Source organism: Bos taurus, chromosome 10, assembly GCF_002263795.3.
Source record: "Bos taurus isolate L1 Dominette 01449 registration number 42190680 breed Hereford chromosome 10, ARS-UCD2.0, whole genome shotgun sequence".
In the NCBI taxonomy this organism is placed as follows: Eukaryota; Metazoa; Chordata; class Mammalia; order Artiodactyla; family Bovidae; genus Bos; species Bos taurus.
The window spans coordinates 51,740,637-51,768,033 of NC_037337.1; the positions used below are offsets into that span (position 1 = coordinate 51,740,637).

The 27,397-nt window shown below is 44.3% G+C and overlaps 1 protein-coding gene, 2 long non-coding RNA genes and 1 pseudogene across 4 annotated transcripts in view; 2 read left to right on the forward strand and 2 right to left on the reverse strand.

Moving 5' to 3' along the window:
- LIPC (lipase C, hepatic type) overlaps nt 1–27,397 on the reverse strand; it is a 162,114-nt gene that overhangs the window by 43,708 nt on the left and 91,009 nt on the right.
- LOC101903685 (uncharacterized) overlaps nt 1–27,397 on the forward strand; it is a 147,529-nt gene that overhangs the window by 18,922 nt on the left and 101,210 nt on the right. The window lies entirely within an intron of this gene.
- On the forward strand, nt 999–27,355 carry LOC112448468 (uncharacterized). Its single transcript, XR_003036845.2, has 2 exons — nt 999–8,030; nt 27,166–27,355. It is a non-coding gene; the product is annotated as an uncharacterized lncRNA (long non-coding RNA).
- LOC112448583 (uncharacterized) lies at nt 20,626–20,744 on the reverse strand (annotated as a pseudogene).

The window sequence follows — 27,397 nt, forward strand, 5'->3', positions numbered from 1 at the left end:
GCTACCTGGGGACACACCAGCCCTTATCCTCTCCCAGTCAGGGAGTTAAGCATCCTTTCGCTTTCTCATCTTTTGGGGATACTTAGAGTTATCTTTTTGATGAGCTTAGGTTTTTACAAAAGATAAGAACATATATTAGACTCAAGTGGCTCATGTTCTCAGTCCCGAAAATACCTCTAGGAACTTCCCTGACTGTCCAGTGGTTAAGACTCTGAGCTTTCACTGTAGGGAGCATGGGTTTGATCCCTAATCAGGGATCTAGGATCCCACATACCTCGAGGTATGCCCCCTCCAAAAACGTTAAAAACCTCTAAACTAAGTAATGGTGGTGGTAGGAAAATAAATTCAAAATAATAATATCTCAATAAATTCTAGTATATAAAGATGAGGAAGTTGAGACTCAGAGAGGCAAACTGACCTATTTGAGATTATAAAGCTAGTTAAGGACAAAGAGGAGATTAAATACAGGGCTTCTGCCCCCAGTCCAGCTTCTTCCCACAATAATGCTCGTCTTCAGAGGAGACCCAGGTAATCTCTGATAGATTGCCTCTGCTCTGTCTGCTGCTGATGGTCATGCAGGCGGTCAAGGTTTGCTGAGTGTTTGCTATGTGTCTGGTACTTTCCTAGCCTCCCGCATACTTTCTCTTCCTTTGTACCTGCTCAGGTGTGCCAGTGCTGCATCTACCCTTGTATTCTCAGCTCCACAGGAAGAGTAGACCCGGAATAGCTTTTCCAAACAGACCTTGGGCCAGTAGCTTGAATAGAAAAAGAGAACACAAATCCTTCTTCCTGATTTGGCTTCCCAATGGCATGGCTTTGGTGTTCTATTCATTCATTTCTTCACTTTACTCATTCATTCTATCTACCAACACTTCCGTAGTACCTATTCTGTGCCAGGCATTTTCCCACAAATGAAACTTGCCTTCAGCTAAATTGTTTCTGGAGCAAGTATTGGGTTTTCTTTCCTATTCTTTAAAGAGGGTATTTGTTGCACAAAAGAAAACAAATTCTAAAAAATAGACTCATATTCTCACCACCCTAATCGACTGACTTTTTATTTTCCCATGTTTGTATTCTATAATCAGAAGCAAATAACATTTTTAATGTAACTGTGCAGATATAACTGCCTTTTGCTTTTTAAAAGTTCACGTTATGTAATAAACATCTTTCCATATCCCTACAGTATTCATACTCATCATTTTTAAAGGCTGAGTAATATTCCACCAAGGAAATGCTTTGTAATTTATGTATCCATTTCCCAATCTGAGATGAGCACTGTGTTTTCAGCTTTTCACTTTTGTAACAGAGCTGCAATGAATTTCACACAGAGAGCTTTTCTTTTCAAATAGTTATTCCTATGAGGATGAATTACCTGGTATAGGATTACTTGGCTAAATGGTGGGATCATTTTGCTGACTTGGGAGCTGAAGCAATCTTATAAGTCCCCCACAGGTGTAACTGTAATTATTACCCACCCAGAGAATCCATAAAACCCAGAAGTTCTCATTAAGGTGTGATGGGGTGCTGGAGGAATTGGTAAGGCTGGTAAAAGGTCTATGTATGTGTCTATCACTTACTTTTTGCCAGTAACTTGGGATTCTATATTTTATCCCATCCTCATAGCACCTCTGTGAGTAGATGCTATCTCCAATGAAATTTATCTTCTCAGAGAAGATAAGTATCTTGACCAAGGTCACACAGGAAGTAGTTGAGTTGAGCCTCCTTCTGAGAGTGGCCCCTTTATTTATTTGGCTGTGATGGGTCTTAGCTGTATCGTGTGGGATCTTTTTCTGTGGTACACAGGCTCTCTGGTCGCAGCACCTGGGCTGTCTATGCGGCACATAGGCTTGGTTGCTCTGCGGCATGTGGGATCTTAGTTCCCTGACCAGGAATTGAACCCATGCATTGCAAGGTGGACTCTAACCACTGGCCCACCAGAGAAGTCCCTGGAGAGTGGCTCTCTTGCACACTAGGAAGTTAAATTACCCGCTGGGACAGACCCATTTTGCGAGGGACTCCTTTGCGAGGCCTTTCAGCACCCCATGGGAAGCTTGCCAGCCACGAGGTCCCTGAAATCAGTCTTCACAGTTGCATTCCTATGGTCTAGAGTGTGGCTGTGTTGAATTGTGTTTATGGTGACTCAGAAGAGAGCTCAGAGTCTGACATGAAGCTATTGCACATGAGATAAGCAACTGAACATGTTCTTATTTGGACCTCTCCACCTGTTGTACAGACAGTGTGACTTTAGACACAGGACTACCTCACTTACATTTAACTCCTGTGGACTGTGTATGTTAGCAGATCTCCATAGGTCCTGGTTTCTCATTAACTCATCCTGCTTGACCTTGAGCAAGTCATTTAATTTTCTAGACCTTGGTTTCCTCATCTAGAAAATGAGGACATAGGACCAGCCAGCTCTGAGGTCTCCATGGTGGTACAGTGAGACATCCTTGGCATTTTGAGTTCAGCTGGACCAGGGTTCTAGACCTGGCTTTTCCCTAAAACCAGTTGGGCCTCAGTTTCCACCTCTGGAAAACCAGAAGGTTGGGAGAAGCTTTCAGGGTCCCTCTGGTTCTGAGTTTGTGACTCCTAAGACTGCCTTATCTCTGACTTTCAGTAAATAAAAGATGCCAGAGTTTTTGAGACCAGAGCTAATCAGGCAAAAAGAAAAGATAAAGTCAGAACAGGGGTGACCTGGGGACACCTGGATCTGTTCTCACAGGAATGCTGGCCTCTCCTGCCCTGGAATCTGAGCCTGACGCTTTGCAAAGATAAACACTTGCAGCATGAGGAAAGCATTAAGCATTAACTTGGTCAAACAGCCCCGGAGTTACTCTGTAAGGCAAAAGTAAACCATGGGTGGGGGAATGTGAACTGAAACACATGGGATAGAAAATCCTAAAGACTCCATTAATACTAATAAATGAATTCAGTAGAGTTTCAAGGTACAAAATCATCATACAAAAATCAGTTGCATTTGTACACACTAACAATGAACTATCTGAAAACAAAAGCAAACCAATCTTGTTGTTCAATACAATCCCTATCAAAATACCAAAGGCATTTTTCACAGAAATAAAAAAGGTTCTAGAGCTTATGTTATTGTTGTTCAGTCACTAAGTTGTGTCCAGCTCTTTGCAACCCCATGGACTGCAGCACGCCAGGCTCCTGTCTTCCTCTATCTCCTGGAGTTTGCTCAGATTCATGTCCATTGAGTCACTCATGCGATCTAACCATGTCATCTTCTGTTGCCCCCTTCTCCTTTTGCCTTCAGTATTTCCCAGCATCAGGGTCTTTTCCAGTGAGTCAGCTCTTAGCATCTAAAACTCATATAGAACCACAAAAGAACCTGAATAGCCAAAGCAATCTTGAGAAGGAATAAAACTTGAGGCGTCATGCATCCTGATTTCAAACTATATTATAAAACAATGGTAATCAAAACAGTATGGTGTTGGCATAAAGGTAGATACACAGACCAATGAACAGAATTAAAAACCCAGAGATAAACCGACATATATATGCCTTTACTGTTCTCGGGTTCAGGGGCCCTTGACTTCCGCTATTGAAAAAGTCAGGCTTTAGGCTCCTTCCCATGAGATCTTCAGTGGTCTGAAAGAGTAAAGGTGGTGCCACAGGGAGCTTCCCAAGTGGGCAGCTTCCTCTCTGGGGTGACTGGGCTCAGCAAATTTCAAACTGCTTGGCATCGTGGGGAGCCCAAATTTGAGGAATTCTATGGAAAAAAGCCTACCTGGAGCATGAAAGCCAGGCAGAGAAGGAAGTTCTGGTACCCAGAGGACTCAGCTGGCTCAGCTTTGGAAGGGGTGGGTGGGAGGGGGTGCAAGAGGAAAGCAGTTGCGTCTCAGTCAGGAAGCTTCTTCCAGGGACTCTCCGAGGCCTTTCAGAGAATGACACATCCCCAGCAGCCAGGCCATCTGGGCTGGTGCTCTTGGAGTGCTGGGAGCAAGGATATTTTAGATGTGTCAAAAGTGACGAATGTTGGAAAGTGCCATCGGCATCTCTGGGAACTCGCACTTCACACTGGCAGCTGAGATATGCCAGGCTTTTTGGAAGCAATTGAACTCTGGAGGAAATTGGGAAGTTTTTAAAGCAGGCAGCTTCCGCTTGCCATCTCGGATGTGGGTGGCAAATGAGGTGGGCTCCTCAGGTGGACACAGAACCACGAAATCAGTGCGGATGGGGCTGGCATGTGTGAGTGCCTGAGGTCTTGGTAGAAAGCAGTGGCATTCAGAGAGGCCAGCAGGAATGAGCAGAAGCATAAAGAAACAGAAGGGCACAAGCAGGGGCCCGGAGTTGGAGTTGGTAGGGCTCTCTGCCCACAGCACTGGGGCTGCAAGACTGGCCTATGAAGTGCCATCCACCAGGACTGAGCAGGGGCAGCAGCCAGAGCCTGTTGGAGGCTGGAGGTGAGCTTGGGGCCTTTGCCCAGCTCAAGGCTGAAACAAGGCTCCAGTGTGTCTGGATTTGAAAACTTCCCAGGGAATGTGTTACTAGAATTCCACATCTTCCCTGGAGATAATGCATTCTCAGAGGAGGGTATCTTGCTATTCTGTCTTAAATATGACCTTGTTTTGTATGTAGTGTTACTGGTTCTCTGCATCTGCAGGGAGATGGCTTATCCCAGGCTTTTTGGGGAGCTGAGGGGTGGAGGAAGCTGAGGTGGTGACCACTCAGGACCTTTTCCTGCCAGAAGAAGGAGGGTGGGATCACCCCATAAGGGGCTGCCATCAGGCCTGTAGGGCTAGGCTTAGGCAGGTCCTGAGGAGGAAGGAGAGTAGGGAGGAGATGTCTTGGATGTGCACCACTGGGGTCCTGGGAGTGGTGATGCAGGAAGGGCCCGTCCTATCTATCTTCTGCAGAAGGACAACTGGGGGGTGTGGAAGCAACAGGGATGGACGGGGAAGCTTGTTTCAGCTCTACCTATCCCCAGGTGTTCTCCAGAGACGACCCAACAACTCTCTTTTCTGATTATTGTCTTCTGCTTTCCCCCACGACTCCCACAACCAGGAGAGAAGGGAGATAGAGTTCACGGTCATCTTTGTCGTCGTCATCACCATTATCATCACCATCAATGCTTCAGATCAGATCAGTCACTCAGTCGTGTCCGACTCTTTGCAACTCCATGAATCGCAGCACACCAGGCCTCCCTGTCCATCACCAACTCCCGGAATTCACTGAGACTCACGTCCATTGAGTCGGTGATGCCATCCAGCCATCTCATCCTCTGTCGTCCCCTTCTCCTCCTGCCCCCAATCCCTCCCAGCATCAGAGTCTTTTCCAATGAGTCAACTCTTTGCATGAGGTGGCCAAAGTACTGGAGTTTCAGCTTTAGTATCATTCTTTCCAAAGAAATCCCAGGGCTGATCTCCTTCAGAATGGACTGGTTGGATCTCCTTGCAGTCCAAGGGACTCTCAAGAGTCTTCTCCAACACCACAGTTCAAAAGCATCAATTCTTCGGCCCTCAGCCTTCTTCACAGTCCAATTCTCACATCCATACATGACCACGGGAAAAACCATAGCCTTGACTAGATGAACCTTTGTTGGCAAAGTAATGTCTCTGCTTTTGAATATGCTATCTAGGTTGGTCATAACTTTCCTTCCAAGGAGTAAGTGTCTTTTAATTTCATGGCTGCAGTCACCATCTGTAGTGATTTTGGAGCCCAGAAAAATGAAGTCTGACACTGTTTCCACTGTTTCCCCATCTATTTCCCATGAAGTGGTGGGACCAGATGCCATGATCTTAGTTTTCTGAATGTTGAGCTTTAAGCCAACTTTTTCACTCTCCACTTTCACCTTCATCAAGAGGCTTTTGAGTTCCTCTTCACTTTCTGCCATAAGGGTGGTGTCATCTGCATATCTGAGGTGATTGATATTTCTCCCGGTAATCTTGATTCCAGCTTGTGTTTCTTCTAGTCCAGCGTTTCTCATGATGTACTCTGCATATAAGTTAAATAAACAGGGTGACAATATACAGCCTTAACAAACTCCTTTTCCTATTTGGAACCAGTCTGTTGTTCCATGTCCAGTTCTAACTGTTGCTTCCTGACCTGCATACAAATTTCTCAAGAGGCAGATCAGGTGTTCTGGTATTCCCATCTCTTTTAGAATTTTCCACAGTTTCTTGTGATCCACACAGTCAAAGGCTTTGGCATAGTCAATAAAGCAGAAATAGATGTTTTTCTGGAACTCTCTTGCTTTTTCCATGATCCAGTGGATGTTGGCAATTTGATCTCTGGTTCCTCTGCCTTTTCTAAAACCAGCTTGAACATCAGGAAGTTCACGGTTCACATATTGCTGAAGCCTGGCTTGGAGAATTTTGAGCATTACTTTACTAGCGTGTGACATGAGTGCAATTGTGTGGTAGTTTGAGCATTCTTTGGCATTGCCTTTCTTTGGGGTTGGAATGAAAACTGACCTTTTCCAGTCCTGTGGCCACTGCTTAGACTTCTTATATAACCTGCTCAAGTTGTCGAGGACTGAACTTGACTTTCCACCTCCTACCTCCAACCAGCTTTTGCTCACATCTTCATCCTGCTCCCGTGTGCCCCTTGTTCCAGGCACCTGCTTACCCCCTGAGTCATCTCCCCCTTCTCCCTCCTCTTTTTTCTCCTCCTGTCATCAGCGACTGCAGCTCAGTGCAGCAGTAATCCATGGGCTTCTACCTGGCACTTCCATCCTTCTCTGTCCACACTGTGCTGCCCCAGCTGCTCAGGAGCCCCCAGCAACCCTGCCAGCTCCTACCTCCATGACTTCACTCTCACTGTTCCCTCTGCTGGGAGTTCTCTCTCCCCTTCTTACACTTCAACCCTCACCTTGGAAGGAATGAGAAATGTGGGCCCTTTCTTTGTGCTACCCAGACCCCTGTGCAGACCTTGAGGAAGGAATTTTTTGTTTTCTTGCTGACTTTTTGACTCGCTTTGAGTAGTACATGCCTTGGGCTTCCCAGGTGGCTCAGTGGAAAAGAACCCACCTGCCAAGCTGGAGATGTGAGTTCCATCCCTGGGTCAGGAAGCTCCCCTAGAGAAAAAAATGGCCACCTACTCCAGTATTCATGTCTGGGAAATCCCATGGACAGAGGAGGCTGATGGGCTACAGTCCCTAGGGTCTTGAAAGAGATGGACATGACTTAGCAGCTAAACGACGACAACAGTGCATGCCTTAAGCATCTGTATGCTCTAAGCACCTGTGTTCACAAGGCTGCTACAGAGCTGGGTATTTGCTGAACTGAATTATCTGGATAATTTCAATTTTCTGCTCTTCCTAGGGAAAGATGTGTCACAATCAGCCAACAGTGGGAGAAAGAGGGAGGTAAAGGCAGCAACTCTACACCGTGTCCCTCTAATACTAGTAGTGCCCTTCTGGTGGTTAAGAGCTGTTCAGCTACTAAGACAGTCATCTTCACCTCTGTCTACTCTCTAGGAATGAGCTGGGGAAAAAGGCACTAGTAGAATGACTCACTGGAAAAGACTCTGATGCTGGGAGGGATTGGGGCAGGAGGAGAAGGGGACGACAGAGGATGAGATGGCTGGATGGCATCACCGACTCGATGGACATGGGTTTGGGTGGACTCCAGGAGTTGGTGATGGACAGGGAGGCCTGGCGTGCTGCAATTCATGGGGTCGCAAAGAGTTGGACATGACTGAGCGACTGAACTGAACTGAACTGAGATAAGAAGAAAGTTCCAGACATTCTTTGGCATCATAAATAGTCCTTTGTTCTGTCTTCAACTCAAAGTTCTCCAGATCCCAAATCATCTCTTTCTCTCTCCTCTCCTCTTTTGCCATTCCTCATTTATTTCAAGCCTCACAATTCAGTTTTTAAAAACTGCCTTTGTGAAGCCTGTTCTCATATGGAAATTTGTTGAGATATTAATAGGGGTTGTGGGGGAAAGAGTTCTGTAGTCAAATACATTTGGAAGATGTGGTATTGAGCAACATCAATCAGGCTTCCTGCTGGCCAGAGACGTTAAGATGCTACTTCCTGTGCATTTAACCTCCAGAAGGGACAAATGGTATGCTGTGATTGACCTCTGAACAGTGTGGGGACTGGGGTGCCAGCACCCTGTGCAGTGGAAACTCTGTCCTGCTATCTCTACCTCAAAAACAAAGGGGGAGATAAATGACTCACCCAGGGGCAGGAAGCTGAAGCAGTTTAGATAGAATCAGGACTCAAATCCTAGATCTTTTGAGTCCATATTGTGATCTCTAATTGAATACAAACTTTCCCCCATACTTAGTTAATTTAAAGATCTGTAAAATAAGTACAGGTACTATATTAATGGGAAAAAATTCACATGTAAGTGGACTTGCACAGTTCAAGCCCATTTAATGCAGATCGGCATTGTTTAAGCATCAACTGTGCTTTGGAGTAGGGGTAAGTCGCTCCTGTCCCCTGCCCCCATACCTTTTTGTTGTGAACGTTTCTGGGACTGATATCTCATGGGACACACCAGAGGAAATTCCATTTGAGAAGTGTTTTCCGTTGTGCCTGTATCCTGTAGAGCCGCACGCACGCTCATCTGTGTCTGGAAGCTGCTCTGGCTTCCCTTGTGGCTCAGCAGTAAAGAATCTGCCTGCAATGCAGGAGACCCAGGTTTGATCCCTGGGTCAGGAAGATCCCTTGGAGAAGGAAATGGCAACCCATTGCAGTATTCTTGCCTGGAAATCCCACGGACAGAGGAATCTGGTGGGCTATAGTCCATGGGGTTGCAAAAGAGTTAGACAGGCTACTCTAGTGAAGGCAAGGGAAATATCTGCCTTGTGATGGTTGTCAACCTGAGGCGCTATGAGGGACATGGCCACGTCCTGGTATCCTTGGTAACTGATGAGCAAACCTGAAGTCAACTCCCCTACAGACGGTAACCTCCTTTTCTTGTGGCTGTTGAGTTGCTAAGTCCTATCTGTCTCTTTTGTAACCCCATGGACTGTGGCCCGCCAGGCTCCTTTATCCATGGGATTTTCCAGGCAGGAGTACTGGAGTGGGTTGCTATTTCCTTCTCCAGGGGATCTTCCTGACCCAGGGATTGAACCCACATCTCCTGCTTTGCAGGAGGATGGTGTACTGCTGAGTCACCAGGGAAGCCCAGCCTCCTCCTCTCCTGAGTAGCAAACATTGCTGCCTTGTCTTGTCTGTTGTGGGCTGTACACAGTGTAGGCATTGTTCCAGGACCTGCAGGCCTGCGGGGCACAGCCCACAGAAAGATATAACGGTCTTCTCAGACGTTGCTTATGGGTTGTGATGCTACAGCGTGAGAACCACACAGCATCTGTTGTAATCATTGCTATGATATTCTCATCACTTAGAGATGACCTCAGAGAAGGCAATGGCACCCCACTCCAGTACTCTTGCCTGGGAAATCCCACGGACGGAGGAGCCTGGTAGGCTACAGTCCATGGGGTTGCGAAGAGTCAGACATGACTGAGCGACTTCACTTTCACTTTCCTGCATTGGAGAAGGAAATGGCAACCCACTCCAGTGTTCTTGACTGGAGAATCCCGGAGGACGGAGGAGCCTGGTGGGCTGCCGTCTATGGGGTCTCACAGAGTCGGACGCGACTGAAGCGACTTAGCAGCAGCAGAGATGAATGCTGTCCTTAATTTTATGGTGTATTCCCTTCCAGCTTTTTCCATGCAGATATTTCATATAGGATTTTACTTATGTGTTTTCTTAAAGTCCAGAGGGTCTGTGAATTAAAATTGTGGAATAAATAGAGAGGAGGACCCTTTAGAAAACCCAGTATTTTACCTGGCTGAGAAATGATTTTAAAAAAAGACCAAATGTAATGGTTTTTAAATTGTGTTCCTAGGATCCTAAGCCAAAGGGCCCTGTGGAGGTACTTTGGGGGCTGCTGTGGGTGGGTGGGAAGGGGATGCAGAATTTGAGGGTAGGTTCCTGATGTCCACCTCTGTTTTAACCCAAACAACACTGCTTTCAGGGTTGTTTTTTTTTTTGGAAGTCTTGTTTTTAGGAGGACTTCCATGGCTAACATATGTTCATAAACCACAATCACTCACCTAACAGGTTAAAACAAAACAAAAACTGTGGTGCAGAAAGGTTAAAACACATATAAACCACTCATGCATCTGGATAATGGATCCAGCGTCCAAGTTTCCCGACACACCATTTAATGCTCTTTCTACATAGTCTTGTGTTTGCTTCCTATGGACTGAACCACTTTTCAAAGAGAAGAATAAAAGATAGCAAGAGCACATAGTGACAAGGATATTGGGGTAAATCGACCAAGAAACAGCTGGGGGAAAGGTACAGAACAATCCCATCTGCTCCTCATTTCATTTGTTTCATAGCTGTTCTTCTAATGCAAGCCCTTAAAACGTAAAGAAATGGATGATAAGAGCCAGGGCTGCTTCTGCCAAGAATAACTCATAAGGGGACACAGTACAATACCCTTGTCTCCAGCGGAATGAAGTATTTGATCAGAAATGCTGTGTTCTGTAAATATTCAGTCTATTGATGAAGATCTCTGTAGACGGGGGCAGAGCCTAACTACGCCTCCTGAGAGAATTTGGGAGGAGTGAAACAAGACAGGATCATGGCAGATGTGTCTGTCTGTCTTGAAGACCAGGGTGGGGGTACCTACAAAGGAAAGGGATTAATTGAGTTGTCCTGCCTCAACCACACGGACCACTCTGTGTTCAGTGCAGTGATAGGGTGGAAGGAGGGGACAACAGAGGGGCCTAGAAGCACCTCTCCTATTTTTTTCAGTTTATTAAATTTTTTTTTATTTTGTATTGGAGTATAACCAATTAACATTGTTATGATTTTTTTCAAGTGAACAGCAAAGGGACCCAGACATATGTGTACAACCACTCTCTTCCAAACTCCCCTCCCATCCAGGCTGCAACGTGACATTGAGTGGAGTTAGTTCCATGCAGAAGCACCTCTCCTAATGCTTAGCTTTAGCTGCTGGTTAGAAGTGTGGTCCCTTTAATTATAACGATGCTGATACTCACTGCATACTTCTCGTACCCCACACAGTTTACTGACCTCTCACAAAACCCTCTGAGGTAGGAGAGTCCTCTTCAAACCTGGGCAGTCTGGCTCCAGAGTGGACATTCTTTATGGAGGTGATAAAGCTTATCTATTTATCTGAAGTATAATTCATGCACAGTTGGGTGCACAAATTTTAAATGTAGACCTGAGTTTCCACCTCTGTTTGCAATCTTGTAGCCACCACCTAGAGCAAGACAGAACATTTCCATTTCCAGATGGTCCTCTGAAATCTGTCTCCAGGTAATAAACACTGCAGACTTAGTCACTCTTCTGACTTCAGTCACCAGAGATTAGTGTTGCCTGTTCTTGTACTTCATGTAAGTGGGTTCATACAGCATGTGCTTTTTTTATGCCTAACTTCACTCACTTAATAATATGTGTTGTTCATCCATGGTGTTGCCTGAACAGAGCCTGCATCATAACTATAATACTATGTCACACTGCCTCTGGTCAGGTTAACTAATTCTGTGTTGCCTCCTGGAAATGTCTCCTTGGAAAGTAGTTTGGGCCACTCAGAGTTAGCTGAGCCTCAAGGGGTGGGGAATGAGAACACAAGAGCTTAACTTTAGGGTATGGCCAAGAAAAACTATTAATAACTTTCTGTAAAAGGAAAAAGTATCAGAAACTTTTTGAATAACATTACCCCTAAAGTTTAAAAATGCTTGAATATCATTCAACTGCGCCAAAGTTAATAAACATGAGATGATAAAAAAAAAAAGAAGAGAACCTTTTAGCTAACTCCCAGGTGCTGAACAATTCTCAGGACCTCACTGCTGGATTCCAGGTCCCAGACTCATTGGATAAGCACAAGTTCCTCTTTTGCTTTTCTGTCTCTCCTTTTACAGAACAAACTTTGTCCCCGACACCCCCTCAGTCAGGTGCACAGCATCCTTAGGCTTCATTTAAGACAGTGCTTTTCGACTGAAGGGTACTATTTTTGGTCTTCCTTTCCCCTCTCCCCTAATGGGGACACTAGATGGTATGGTAGCATTTAGAGATGTTGTGGGTTGTCAGGAGCAGGAGTGGAGGTGCTACTGCATCTAGTGAGTGGGGGCCAGCAGTGCTGCTAAATATCCTACAGCGCACAGGATTGTGCCCTCACCCTCACATCTGGAAAGAATTCTCCAGCCCCAAATGTCAGTGGAGCTGCAGTGGAGAAACCCTGGTCTAGGATCCACGAGGAATCTGGAGGTTGCTTCCTAATACAGGGAGAGAGGAAGCAGGGCGTGATGGGAAGAGTTTTTGACCTAGACTTAGAAGACCCTAGAAGTTCAGGGTCTTACTCTGCCGCCAAGTAGCTGCCTGACCTCACTCACCATTGAGCCTCACTTTCCTCATCTTTTGCTGGGAACTGTGCTGCCAGCCTCTCTTGCTTACAGACTTTTTGCAGGATCAGGTGAGAATGTCAATGAAACCACCTTGAAATGCTTACACGTTATTATTTTCTTGGACTGTGACAGCAGATCCAGCCTATGGGTGTTTTTGTATCTAAGGTCAGTGCGAGAATATGTTCAGCAGGGTTTCTGTCTTCCTGTGTTCCGTTTCCAGGGTCATAGCCTCATTCTCACATCTGTGTGGGAAAGGAGCTCACACACAAAGGGTGTTTCCTGGAACTGTGGGCAGGGCTTCAAACATCCCTGCTATTCTCTAAGGCTGCAGTTCTCAAACTGGAACATACAGTCTGAAAATTCTCTCTTAAAATCTTGTGAGACTTCCAAAGGGGTTTGCTTCAGAAAAGAAAGGTATTTTTAGGGTTGAATCTTGGATTTGATTTTGTCGCGTGAGAGGCTGAGGGCTATAGGCCCTTCTGGGTGAGGATGTGGAATGTTATGACAATACTGGTTTGATGAAATATTGTTCAGCTGAGTGTGCTATGTCATGTAATGTAGAGAGGGGTACAACTCTCAGAGAGTTAGAGGCAAGAGGCCTGGGGCTTGTGCCAAAGAAATGTTAGGTCTTTATTAAAACATCAGGGAACTTTCCTTTTTTAAGAGGATGACGTGAGGTAGGGAATGACTCTACTTAAATATGGTGCTGAAGAGAGACTTCAGTGTGGTAATGGATAGTGTGGGGCATGGTATTTTGTAATTGTTAATAACATCAGCAGTCTTGTTAAGAATCTTAATACAGGGTTGAGATTGGTTGAATGGTTTTAAGAGAGCCAGCCCAAATTCTAGTATTCCTAAGTGTATACCAAAGGACTTCTGCTGTCAGCCAAGATGGAATAAGAATTCAGGTCTCAAATCTAGAGCTATAAATATGTATAAATATACAAAACAACGTGTAAGTACAAAGCTCAAATGCATGGCTACGGTGACTGCTCTGGAACATTTCTGCTTGTTTTCAAAAGTTGAGAACTTGACCTGCAGGTTTTCAGGGCAATTTGTACTTTTACATAGAGGTGAGACTGTTCGTGAATTTTCATCTTTGGTTGTTTTCAGTGATATGGGTTAGTGTGTATGACAGGGATATCGTGTTTCTGAAGGAATATAAATTAAAAACTGGTTGACATTCACAAACATTAATATTTTATGCCTATAATATATTTTGGACTCTTAAATATAAAATGACTAAAAACACAGCAATATTGTCACATATGGGTTATATGCTAACTCTGACACATACTTGAGAAAAACAGCTAAATTGTCTTGATTATTAACATGTGTGAAGTGAAAGCCACTCAGTTGTGTCTGACTCTTTGCAACCCCATGGATGGTAGCCTGCCAGACCCCTCTGTCCATGAAATTCTCCAGGCAAGAATGCTGGAGTGGGTTGCCATTCCCTTCTTCAGGGGATCTTCCCAACCCAGGGATCAAACCTGGGTTTCCCTGGATTCTTTACTGTCTGAGCCACCATGGAAACCCAGCATTAATGTATGGTGTGCATTAAAAAGAAAAAGAAAAAAGGATTCAGATTGATTTTCTCACCTTATAACAACTGGGCCAAGTATAATTGAGCAGTTTTCAAATACTTGGTTGTAAGCATATGACAGAGAGGGGAGATGAATGCAGAGAGCTCAACCATTTTGTAAGATAAAGAGTTTCCATCTCACAGGCCCCTCCCAGTGGAGGGGGAGAGAAAGCTGGGAGGCAATTCCGAGGCAGTTTGAGTTTAAGGAGAAGAGTTCTAGGAGGGGCGAGCTCTAGAGAGCTGCAGAGGGCCTCCCTTTAGTCTTCCGCTGACAGAGATTAGCACAGGCACGTGAGGAATCTATGTGAGGCTGGAAAAGAATGAGCAGAAAGGATCAAGGGGAACAGTCCCCTGGCACTCACAGAGGCTGGGAGGAGTTGTGTTCCACCAGCAGAGGTGAAAAAAACATGTAAACATAAGGCATTGACTAAATTATTCACTTCCCAGGTATCACTTCCTGGGATTCCCCTGGTGGCTCAGTGGTTAAGAACTCGCCTTTCAATGCAGGGGACATGGGTTCAATCCCTGGTTGGGGAATTAGGATCCCAAGCTCACAGCTAAGCCTGTGCCACAGTGAAAGATCCCACATGAGGCAATAAAGACCCTGCATGCTGCAACTAAGACCTGACCCAACTCAACCAAATACATAAACAGATAGTAAAATAAATAAATAAATAAAAGGCTACCACTTCCAGAGTAAGGTTAATATGCCCTAAAGGTTCCTCTGGTCCTATCCAATAAAGTTTTAAAGCACTCCCAAAAAGATTACTGTAAAGTAGTTTAACTGCATCCCAGAACAAAGCTAGAGAATATTTAATACAAGAATATCTAGCACTAACAAGGTAAAATTCATATTGTCTTCTCTAAGCTAAAAGTACCAGACATGCAAAGAAGTAAGGAAATACAACCTATAATGAGAAAAACCCAACATTAAAACAGTTGTTGTAACTATGTTTTATATATTCAAGAAGGTGGAAGATGTGTAAACATGGTAAAAAGTGTGGAAGATATAAAAAAATACAGATTGAACTTCTAGAGATTGAAAATAATGTCTGAAATGAACAATACACTGGGTGGGATTAATAACAGAATAGACATTGCAGAAGGGGAGGTCAGTGGACTTGAGGGCCTAGCTGTAGAAGCTATCCAAAGTGAAAGAGAGAAAACAAGACTGAAAATAAGTGAACAGCACAGTAGGGAGCTCTGAACAGTTTAAGATGGTCTCACGTTCATGTAGCTGGAGATTCCAATGAAGAAAGAGGGGACAGAAAAAAATGCTTGAAGAAATAATGGCAGAAAAATGCCCAAATTTGATGAAAACTTTAAGCACATAGATGTTAAGAAACAAAACAGAAAAAACCAAACCCACAAAATTGTGCTGAAGCACAGCATAATCAAATTGCTTAAAATCAGGGGTTAAGAGAAAAATCTTGTAATCAGCTAGAGGCCTAACTCAGTGTCAGCAGGAAAGAAAAAGCACTGCCTGCAAATCTATAGACTCAGTAAAAACATAATCGGTAACCAGGACTGGGGACAGGGGGAGGGAGGGGTGAACAGGTGGTGCAAAGAGGATTTAGGGTAGTGAAACTGCTCTGTATGGTACAACAATGGTAGATACATGTCATTAACCTTTTGTTGAAACTCAGAGGACGTAACACGCCGAGAATGAACCTTAATGTAGACTGTGGCTTTGGGCGATGGTGTGTCACGTGGGTTCACCAGATGTGATGAGCGTGCTCTTCAGGTGCCGGCTGTTGACCGTGGGGGAAGTTGGGTGTGGGAAAAGGAGGTATGTTGGAACTCTGTACTTCCTGCTCAATTTTGTTGTAACTTGAAAGTGCTCTAAAAAATAAAGTATATCACTTAAAAAAAAAAAAAAAGGCACTGATCAGTGATTATCAGATGAAGGTTACAGTTTCATGCCCATAGTTGTCAGAGTACATGACGTGATGAAACGGTAACCCGCTCCAGTATTCTTGCCTGGGAAATTTCACAGTGCTGCTTAGCCGGTCCTACAAAAAGAGGTCCAAGTTCCAGAGCACATTAAATACATTATTTTCCCTAGAAAACATGTTTCCTCTGCTATATATCCTGAGCTCATGACACTCCCATGCTATGGACTTCAGGCACCCCTGATTCCTACACCTCTTTAACTTCATTTCTAGCCAGTTGATATTTGTTTCCAAGATGTCTCTTCGTTTGCTTTTATTCCTCCAGTTCTAATTTAGGGTCTCAAAACATCTCATAAATTCACTCTTTGACATTGGGGACATCATATTACCTCTCTGGGTCTGAGTTTGCCCCAGTACAAAATATGAGTTTTGGCTAATGATCTCTCAAAGTTCTTTTCACATTTAAAGTCTGGATTTCAGTGCTGTTTTAGGTTATGTATGTACAGACCTCTTCTATTTCACACTAATGAAGCTTGATTCTCATGTAGTTATGCCTAGAGAGGAACAGGTTATAAATTATAAATATGCCCTGCACAGAATATTTGCTAAATAAATAGTTTTAAGCAAAACAAAAACAAAAACAGAAATAAACAAATCCTAATTAGTTATGTTCTGCAGAACAGGACTCGGTCTGTGGTAGGCTAATGACCCTTTCCCAGAGTTGCCCACATCCTGATCTCCGGAACCCAAGTATGTTAACTTATATGGCAAAAGGGGCTTTGCTGATGTGATTAAGTTAAGGATCTTGAGATGAGGATGTGACCCTGGATTATCTAGATGGGCACAAGGTAGCCACGTGGTTTCTTAGGCTGCTGGCTTTGAACATATTGGAAGAGGCCATGAACCAAGGAATGCAGGCAGCCTCTAGAAACTGAAAAAGACAAGGGAATGGATTCTCTTCAGAGCATTTAGAAGCAACACAGCCCCACTGACACCATCATTTTAGGACTTTCAACTTGTCTAGCTGTCAGGTAATAACTTGTGCTAAATATCTTAGGGCATCCCTCGTGGCTCAGATGGTAAAGAATCTGCCTGTCAATGCAGGAGACATGGATTTAGTTTCTGGGTTGGGAAGATCCCCTGGAAAAGGAAACGGCAACCCGCTCCAGTATTCTTGCCCAGGAAATCCCACGGACAGAGGAGTCTGGCAGGCTATAGTCCATTGGATCACAAAAGAATCGGACATGATTTAGTGACAACAGCAAAATATCCTAAGCCATTAAATTTGTAGCAATTTGTTGCAAACACAAAAGGAAAGTAACACACAGTCCTTTCTTCCCCCTTAACTACTCATCTTTATAAGGAGAGACATTTAACTTTTCTGGGTCTCTATTTTACTTTCAGCCAAATTGTGTTAAAACTTTCTCTCCTGTGTGAGGTTAAGGGCAAAATGAAACAACACTTCAGACTAGTTGAAATAATAAAAATACTACTTATAATACCAACATTTCTACAACTAGGATACTTGTAATGTTGTATAAATGCTTTATAGACATTATTTCATTCAAACCTCCAAACAGCCTTACGAAACAGAGATCATTATCCTCTTAAAGATGGAAAACTGAGGCTCAGAAAGGTCAAGAAAGCAGCTCCGGGCCACAGCACAGACCTTCTGTGTCCGGTCTGTTTGACAGCAAACGGGTGCTCTTGCACATTTGGTTATCCTGGCAATTAAAAATGTTATGTAAATGGGGACCATTACAATGATGATTATTACTATAGCATTCTGTTATTATTCTGTCCACATGCCTCGTTCCTGTAACAACAGCTGATTGCTCCACTCATCATACCCCAGCCTGTCGCCAACTTGTCACAGATGTGATTGAAATGCTACTAATTTAGCATTAGGACTTTCCAGCTGGGCGGAGCTGGCAGAGGCAGAGGAGATGTTTGTTTATCTGAGAGCAAATGGCTTTGAGGTTTGGAAATGGAAATACCCCTCTTTCCACACCCTAGAGAAAGGCGGTTGCATATGGTGAGGCCAGTGCTTGGCCATTTGCGAGTGGAGACAGGACACAGGTACTGGCTGCCTCCAGCATCCTTAGACTTCTTGGTTGCACAGGCATGAACTCAAGCGGTTTCCTTGAGGGGGCTGTGGGATTTGAGCCCTCATTCCCTTTTGTAATAAAATGAGCCACAGGCTAATTGCAGTCTGTTTTCCAATCCTCCTGCCCCTTCTTTCATGTACCTATTTCCTCTTCCCTTTTCCTCCTCTTACCTTCGACTTCCTGCCATTGTTCTCAGGTCTGTTTGTTTTTTAAGGGGTTGGCTTGGCTAATGGGAATTAGGGCCAAAGGGGCCAGCTTTTCTTGAGCTGTGCTTCCCAGAATAAAGAAGAACGGTTTGCTTTGAAGGCTGTTGAGAATATTTGGATTAATCACATTCGTTCTAGTATTTTCCCTTTCTATTCTCATCATCAAAGAGCTCTGAAAGGTTTGAGCTGGTGCAGAGTTTGTTCTAGTTTGTCCTTGGGAATAAATGTCTGGAACAGGGTTGGTCTAAAAATGTTTTCCGAGGGAAGCCTCCTTAATGGGGCAGGTGGAAAATTCACATCAAGGGAGTATCATCTTTCAAAATGGCTCCTTGTCAGAAAGGGATGTGGAGTTGCAGAGAAACCTGAATCTGCCAAGCTTCCAGTAGATGTACTCCTTGATTCCCGGTGGTGCTGGGTGGAATCTGGGGCTCTGGACTGTGAAAACTGGACTTCTTCAGGGGCAGGAGGCTGAGAAATGTGGAGTGTCCTTTGGGATGAAATGGTCATCAGTTTGGACAAGATGAGTTTTTTGTTTCCATGTGCTTCTCTGTGTCACCTGTGCTAAGTACGTTTCTCTGGTGACCTTTTTTGGGTTAGTGTATTTTGTTTTGCCTAGTTTAACAGAGGTGGAAGAACTTTGGCCCTGAGGTCTGGAGAATGTTTGCTGAGTGAGCCCCATTGTGGTGGTGGTGGTGGTTTAGTCACTCAGTCGTATCTGACTCTTTGCAGCCCCACCGGCTGCAGCATGCCAGGCTTCCCTGTCCTTCACTGTCTCCCAGAGTTTTCTCAAACTCAGGTCCATTGAGTCAGTGATGCCATCCAAACATCACATCCTCTGTCGTCCCCTTCTCCTGCCTTCAGTCTTTTCCAGCATCAGGGTCTTTTCCAATGAGTCAGATCTTTGCATCAGGTGGCTGAAGTATTGGAGCTTCAGCTTTAGCATCAGTCCTTCCAATGAATATTCAGGACTGATCTCCTTTTGGATGGACTGGTTGGATCTCCTTGCAGTCCAAGGGACTTTCAAGAGTCTTCTCCTAGAAAATCTCAGCTGGAAACATGTTAGAATTACATATGAATGTGGATGGTTATTTAATTCATCTTTTGTATCTTTTTCTGTAGTGCAGAGGAAAAAACCCAGGATGGGGAGTCAGGAGTCTTGGATTCTAGTTTTGATTCTTCCAGGCATTAGTTGAGTGACTCTGGGGAGTCTCTTAACTGAGCCCCAGTGGCCTCATCTCTAAAAGACGCATAATAATGATGCCTTCCAGGCATGGTTATTGAGAAGCTGCAGTGAGACGCTGTGTGCCAGCACTTTGTGGGCTAGAGTGTGTCCACTAGGTGACAGCCAGAGGAAGCACCGTCGTCCTCATTGACTTGTCGACAACATCATTGGCAGTGTGAGTTTCAGGACAGCTGCCTGTGGGCCCTCGGACCAGCCTGGTGCAGGTCATCAGAAACTAGACTAAAGGGTGTACATGAGGAAACCCATTTGTCCAACAGGTGCTCTTGGCACAGTCATTTCTGAAGACATTGAGGCTTCTAGTGAGGGAGACATAGTCCCAGGCCTGGCTATAAGACAAGTGGCCTTGTGGCCTTCCCAAATCTGAGCCATCTCCTCAAAACCTCAACTCCCTCATCCATGAAGTGAGTGAGAGTGACAAAGTGTACAGGAGCCTCAATTCGGTAGGATGTGTCTAGATGTCCTGCTGGATCAAGTATGAAGACAGTAGAACAGTGAGAAAGCTATTATTTCTTGAGTGCCAACAATGTACCAGGCATTTTATTAGTATCATCTCCCTGCATTCATGATCCATTCACTCACACGCACAAACACACATACATCCTATTTCTTCCTCCCTCTCTCCTTTCCTCCTTTCCTCCTCCTTTCCTTAATTAATTATGTGCTAGGTTAGATACCAGGAATGAACCAGTAAATAAGATGGACACAGTGCTCATGGCCTTACAATAGTTGTTTAGTCACGAAGCTGTGTTTGACTTTTTTGCAACCCCACAAGTTGCACCTGCCATGCTCCTCTGTCCATAGGATTTCCCAGACAAGAATATTGGAGTGTGTTTCCATTTCCTTCTCCAGAGGAGCTTCCCGACCCAGAGATTGAACCCACATCTCCTGCACTGGCAGGTGGATCTCTTACTTCTGAGCCACCAGGGAATCCCATTACAATAGTACTTTATATTAAATAATAACTTTGTAAAGTCTTTAGCACATTGCCTGGCATATGGAGGGTTCAGTTTTTGATTATTTGTATAGTGGTGGTTTAGTGGCTAAGTCATGTCCCATTCTTGCGATCCCATGGACTGTAGCCTGCCAGGCTCCTCTGTCCATAGAATTCTCCAGGCAAGAATACTGGAGTGGGTTGCCATTTCCTTCTCCAGAGGATCTTCCCAACCCAGGAATCAAATCTGGGTCTCCTGCATTGCAGGCAGATTCTTTACTGATTGAGCTATGAGGGAAGCCCAAAAGCCTACAGCACCTGGTATTCCCAGGTGGTCTCCCATCCAAGTACTAACCATGCCCGACCCTGCTTAGCTTCCGAGATCAGCCAAGATCAGACGTGTGCAGGGTGGTATACTTGTAGATTAAATAAGCTAGTAGGAGTTTTTGTACAAGTTGGGACAGTGAGATCCAGGAGAATGTATGGGGCATATATCATTCTCTGTGACAATGCAGCTTGGAAAAAAACGATTTTTCTTAAGAAAGCTGTTCTCTCCCTTTGGAAAAGGCTGCCTGGGGCGCAGGTAAGGTGGGGGTGGGGGACATCCATGGTTCAGAGAGAGGTTCTGGCTCTGCTCCCCACATTATCTCTCACAGCTTGGGTTGGTACTCACACTCTATGGGCACTTGTTTATTCTGCTTTGCTTGTGGGTTACTTGGCTGGGACAAAAACTAGAGATGCCAGCAAGGCCTCTGGTTAGGAAGCTGCAGAAGGTTGGAAGCCAACAAGAGAGTGCCTGTCCTCTGTATGGCAGGTCTGTGCTGTCTGATGAGTGGGGTTGGGTTGGAAGAAAGAGATGATGAAGCGCCCATTCAATAAGGGCTACTGAGAGCCAGGTGCTTGGGAAGATAATTCCATTCGGTCCCCGAGAGCCTTGCACAGGCAGCATCAGCACCTAACTCGAGCAGGTGGAGGAGTGGAAGCTCAGAGACTTGTGTGATGTCCCAGTGGCCAGTCTGTGGGAGAAGAGGTCTGTTTGATTCCAGCAGAAGTCTGAGGAGCCAGCTTTCAAGGTGTGGTGCCCCTTGGTCTGAGGGGATGCTATTCCTTGGAATATAGCAGAGTCAGTCTGTTTGGGGATGATGACTGATTTGGTGAATTAGCTGGAAATTAGTTCCTTATTCTTCCCTACACTTTTTTGGGCATTGCACTATTAGTTATCGCCAACCACAGAGGCTGGGTCCCTTTATATAAGACATGCCAGTAAGAAGAGTATATGGGGTGGATGGCCCAGTGCAAGCTGTGCATCGGTGAAAACAGTGAACATATAGCTCTGGGCTAATGCTTGGGGAAGAAAAGCCAGTGCACAAACTGAAAAGAGGGTGGAACAGCCAGAATCCTTTAAGGCAGCCATCCCAGCCTTTTTGGCACCAGGGACCGGTTTCATGGGAGACCGTTTTTTAATGGATGAAGTGGTGGGGAGGATGGTTCAGACGATAAGACGAGCTCTAGGGAGTGGCAGATGAATCTTTGTTGCTTGCCCACTGCTTGTCTCCTACTGTGCAGCCTGATTCCTAACAGGCTGAGGACTGGTACCGGTCCATGGCCTAGGGGTTGGGGTCCCCTGTTTTATGGTGAGATATGATTGAGACTGACACAGTAGGACACAGTCCTTCCTTCCCTCCCTCCCTCTTCCTCTTCCCATAAGGACACATGGCATGCCTACACTGTGCTTGGCACTGGTGGGGCAGCAGAGATTATCTGTCCTGTCGTGGCCATGGTCCTGTCCTCTGGGGCTGATGGTCAGTGGAGAAGGCAGAGAAGGCAGCAGGCCAGCAGCATGAGAAGTGCTCAGTGGAGGGCGCGCAGCGAGGTCTGCATCCAGGTTCAGCACGGGCAGAGAATGGGGTGGGGGTGGGGTGGGTATAGGTGGAAGAGAGGAAAAGGTGGAAACACATATAGAGGCCTGAAAGTAAGAGAAAAATTTGGAGACAGTGATGGAGAAGAAAATAACCTTCTCTGGCCTCTTCCAGCCTCAATGGGTTTGAGGTGTTGGACTGAAGAGGAGTGTTTTGGGCATATGTGACTGTGGTAACTGGTGCTGTGATGGGCTAGAGAAAGGGGAGGAGAAGAAGTTTGGAGAAATAACAGCTAAGAGGTTCTTAACCATTTTGTTCTGTGAATCCCTTTGGCAGCCTGAAGAAGCCTAGGAACTGATTTCAAATGTAGGACATAAAATACCATGATACACATAGAGTTCCTTTATCTAAGTGGTCATGGCAATGCACCATCCAGATGCTCTTCTGGGAAGGACATGCTGCCCTGGATGCTGGCAGTGTGGTCAGCAAGTGGCCTTCAGCTACGGGTCCTTCAGGGTCTGCTTTAGTTGCAGAGAAGAGCCTCACCCAGGTCATCCACATAGCCAGTGATGCAAAGGTGAGAGCAAAAGGCAGGCCTTCTTGGTTACTGGGGGTGATTCTGACAGCCCACTTGACACCCAGAGCTGACTGTGCTGTTGACCAAAGCTTCTGGGTCTCTACTGAGGCTCGACTGCTCCCCTACCTGCTTCTGCTTCTTTCTCTTCCCTTAGTAAGCATGGATCCCAAAGGCCCTCCCTAATAAACCTCTGAACACTGAATTCTGTCTCTTTATCTGCTTCCTGGGGAATACAAATTGCATCATGCATTAAATAAGATCCAGCAGCCAATCTAATAACAACTGTAATTTTGAAGTTGTTGTGAGCATAAATTATATTGGGAAGTATTTGCAACAACCATAATGTGATCTGTTTTGCTTGGTTGCCTATGTTGATAATCAAAAGAAATGTTAAATTCTCGTTAAAGGTTAGTGAAGAGATCATTTTTCCCACTCAATTTCATGAACTTTCCTGAATTCTATCCACAGGTCCCCAGAGAGTTTATGGACTCTATAAAGAATTCCTTATTTAGGGCTTCTCTGGTGCTTCAGTAGTTAAGAATCTGCCTGCTAATGCAGGAGTCATGGGTTCAATCCCTGGTTGGGGAAGATCCCACGTGCTTAGAGCAACTAAGCCCAAGTGCCACAACTACTGAGCCTGTGCTCTAGAACTCTCAAGCCGTAACTACTGAGCCTGTGTGCCCTGGAGCCTGGGCTCTGCAATCAGAGAAGCCACCACGATGAGAAGCCCATGCACTGCAGGTAGAGAGTGGCCCCACTCACTGCGACTAGACAAATCCTGCACGCAGCAATGAAGACAGTGTCTTTTTTTCCCTTATGGACAAAACAAACAAACAAACCAAATTCCTTATTTGGTTGGAAAAGAAAGAAATGGTAACGATACAGACTGGTCCAAAGGTGCCCACATCCATTTGACTGGAAGGATTTAGCAAATCCAAGCATAGGACTCCCAGTTAGACATGAACTTCAGATAAGTAGTGAACAGTTTTTAGTATAAGTATGCACCATGCAATATTGGGACATATTTATACTAAAAATTGTTCATTATCTGAATTTAAATTTATTGGATGTCTCGTATTTTATCTGGCAACCCCACTTTAACATCTATTTTGGCTCCTCATGAGGTCTTGTGACCTACTTAAGGATGTGAAAGAGCCTTGAGTTGGGCTTTCGTCTTTGCTCTGAAAGTCACTTGTCCTGGTTCCAGCTTCAGTTTCCTTGTCTGTCAATGGAACTTAGTACCTGCATCATAGAGAGGGTGTGAAGATGATGGAGGATAATGTGTATGAAACTTACTTCAGAAACTGTAGCGCCTCAGGTGGATGGTGGTTTTTATTGCCGTCTGGAAAAGGATTCTAAGCTCTTGAAAAAGGAACAGCTCTTAAAAGGGAATCCTGGAGGATCAGTCTAAATGTCTGAAAGTAAGCAAACCAATAGAGCAGGCCAATTTGCTATGGGAAATTAGTTTATTTATCAGCATTCTGGTGAATTTGAGGTTTATTTGCTTCTAAATTCTTGTAGGTCTCCTGAACTAAGCCATCTACTGGTTTGAAGGAATTTATGGCATTTCTGCAAAGTGTAGCGTTGTGAAGGACACCAAGAGAAGTGGATAGGAGAATAAAGCACTCAAGCTAAAGAGGCAGAGAAGTGAGATTTGCCTTATCTGAACTGGTTTTTCATTTTTTCCCCTTATGGTTATTTGCTACTGAATTTCTTTGTGGGTGTTTATGCCAATGGGCATTGCCTTTACCAGAAGAATTAGACTATTAGACTCCACATATTTATCAGGGTGAAGTACAATAAATATTTATAGAAGTTCCAAATTATTAGTAGTCCCCCACCCCTTATCCATGAGGGATGCATTCCAAGACCCCAGGGAATGCCTGAAACTGGATAGTTCCAAATCCTATATGTACTGTTTTTTCCTATACTAATGGGCATATATAGTATGGATGTGCTTGACAAAGGGACTATTCATATTGTCGATGGCATGGGGTGGGAGATTTCAACATGCTACTCAAAACAATGTGCACTTTAGAACATATGAACTGTTTCTGGAATTTCCCTTTAGTATTTACAGATGATGACTGACCGAAGTTAACTGAAACTGAGGAAAGTGAAACCACAGATAAGTGCGGACCACTGTGGAATGCTCGCTATGTGTTGGGCTGGTTTGTGGCCTTATGATGTTGTCACGGGCTTCTGAGCGGGCCAGAGCTTTGTGTCCAGTGATAAAATTCTCCCAGAACATACAACCTCTTTCCCACTGCAGGGCCTTTGCACTGCTGGTTCCCTTCGCTTAGAATATTCTGCTGGCTCTCTGCACAGCTGGCTTCTCTCAGACTTCAGCTCCTCAGGGAGGCCTTTCCTGCCTGTCTATACAGATTAAGTTGTACTGGTATTCCCTATGGCAGCATCTGGCTTATTGTTTCATAACATTTTCAAGACCTGGAAAAATTTTGTTCTGATTACTTGTTTTTGTTTGCTTTTAATTTTTATTTTCGACTGGACAACAGTTGATTTACCATGTTGGGCCAGTCTCTGCTGTACAGCAAAGTGACTCAGGTATATACATATAGACATTCTTTTTTTATATCCTTTTCCATTATGGTTTCTTATAGGATATTGAATACAGTTCCCTGTGCTGTACAGTAGGACTTTGTTATTTATCCATCCTATATATAATAGTTTGCATCTACCAACCCCAAACTCCCGGTCCATCCCTTTCCTGCCTCCCTCCCCCTTTTGGCAGTATCACACCTGTTCTCCAGGTCTACAGGTCTGTCTCTGTTTTATACATAGGGTCATTTGTGCCATATTTCAGATTCCAAATGTAAATGCTATTCACATGGTATCTGTCGTTCTGACTTACTTCACTTAGTATGATCATCTCTAGTTATACCCATGTTGCTGGAAATGGCGTTATTTTGTTCTTTTTAATGTCTGAGTAGTATTCCATTGTGTGTGTACCACATCGTCTTTATCCATTCCTCTGTTGATGGACATGCAGGCTGCTTCCATGTCTTGGCTTTAGAAACAGTGCTGCAAGGAACATGGGGGTGCATGAATCCTTTCAGATCATGGTTTTCTACAGATACATGCCCAGGAGTGGAATTGCTGGATCATACACTAGTTCTATTTTTAGTTTTCTAAGGAACTTTCATACCTTTCTCCATACCAGCTATACCAATTTACATTCCCACCAACAGTGTAGGAGGGTTCCTTTTTCTTCATACCCTCTCCAGCTTTTATTATTTGTAGACTTTTCGATGATGACCATTCTGACTGGTGTGAAATGATATCTCATTGTAGTTTTGATTTGCATTTCTCTAATAATTAGCAATATTAAGCCTCTTTTCATGTGCCTGTTGGCCATCTGTATGTCTTCTTTGGAGAAATATCTATTTAGGTCTTAGGCCCGTTTTTAAAAATTGAGTTATTTGAGGTTTTTTTTTTTTTTATGTTAAGCTGCATGAGCTGTTTGTAAATTTTGGAGATTAATCCCTTGTTGGCATATTGTTTGCAAATATTTTCTCCTGTCCTGTGGGTTGTCTTTTCATTTTGTTTATGACTTCCTTTGCTGTGCAAAAGCTTTTAAGTTTATTGCAGTATTTCATTAGGGCTTCCCTGATAGCTCAGTTGGTAAAGAATCTGCCTGCAATGCAGGAGACCCCGGTTTGATTCCTGGGTCGGGAAGATCCGCTGCAGAAGGGACAAGCTACCCACTCCAGTATTCTTGGACTTCCCCTGTGGCTCAGCTGGTAAAGAATCTGCCTGCAATGCGGAGACTTGGGTTCCTTGAATATAACATGCCATGGATAGTATGATTGTTTTATATACCACTAAAAAGGGATAAAGGAAAGCTACAAATTAAACTGTGACATGAATGCCTTAATCATAGTCCTGCCTGGGCCATGCATGACTTGTTCACAGCAGCCTCTTATTGCTTTGAGAGTTCTTTCATCTATTTTGAGGATTTGGCAGTTTCTCCTACTGTCCATTGCTTTGCTTAGAGTGTGGAGAATCCCCATGTATCAGTACAGCATGACTTCATGTATTGTCATTATAAAACATCTGTTTGTTACCTTATAAGAAATTAGGGGATGGCAGTCATTTCTCCCGTAATAAATATAAAATTTATACCTTACCACCATCTTGATGCATTTTTGCCTGAAAAATCAAAGCTTAGTCATTTTGAAAATATTTTAACCAGAAATTAAGCTTGGCCCAGGCAGTCACAACAGTGCACTTAACTCAACTGAAGTGATGATAATACGGGTACATCTGATCAATCTCACAACCATGGCCTGGCCCGTGGCATTTATAAGATAGATTCCAATTTCACAAGTATGTTAAACGTGCAAGAAAGGTGTGCCTTCTTATTGATGAGGTATCTCTTTCCTCTTCCAGGGAACTGAGTTCTTGTCAGTTGTGTCTACCATCCAGTGCCCAGCAGCTAGCACAATGTTGGCATACAGAAGGAATCCAATAAATATGTGTCAAATGAATGGAGGAAGTAATAGGATTCTGTACTTGAACATTTTTGTTAACTGTGAAACTAATTGAAGTCTTACGGAAATAAAATAGTATATAAATAGCATTGCTATTTTAAAAAGCTCTTTTATTCTGAATTCATTTAATT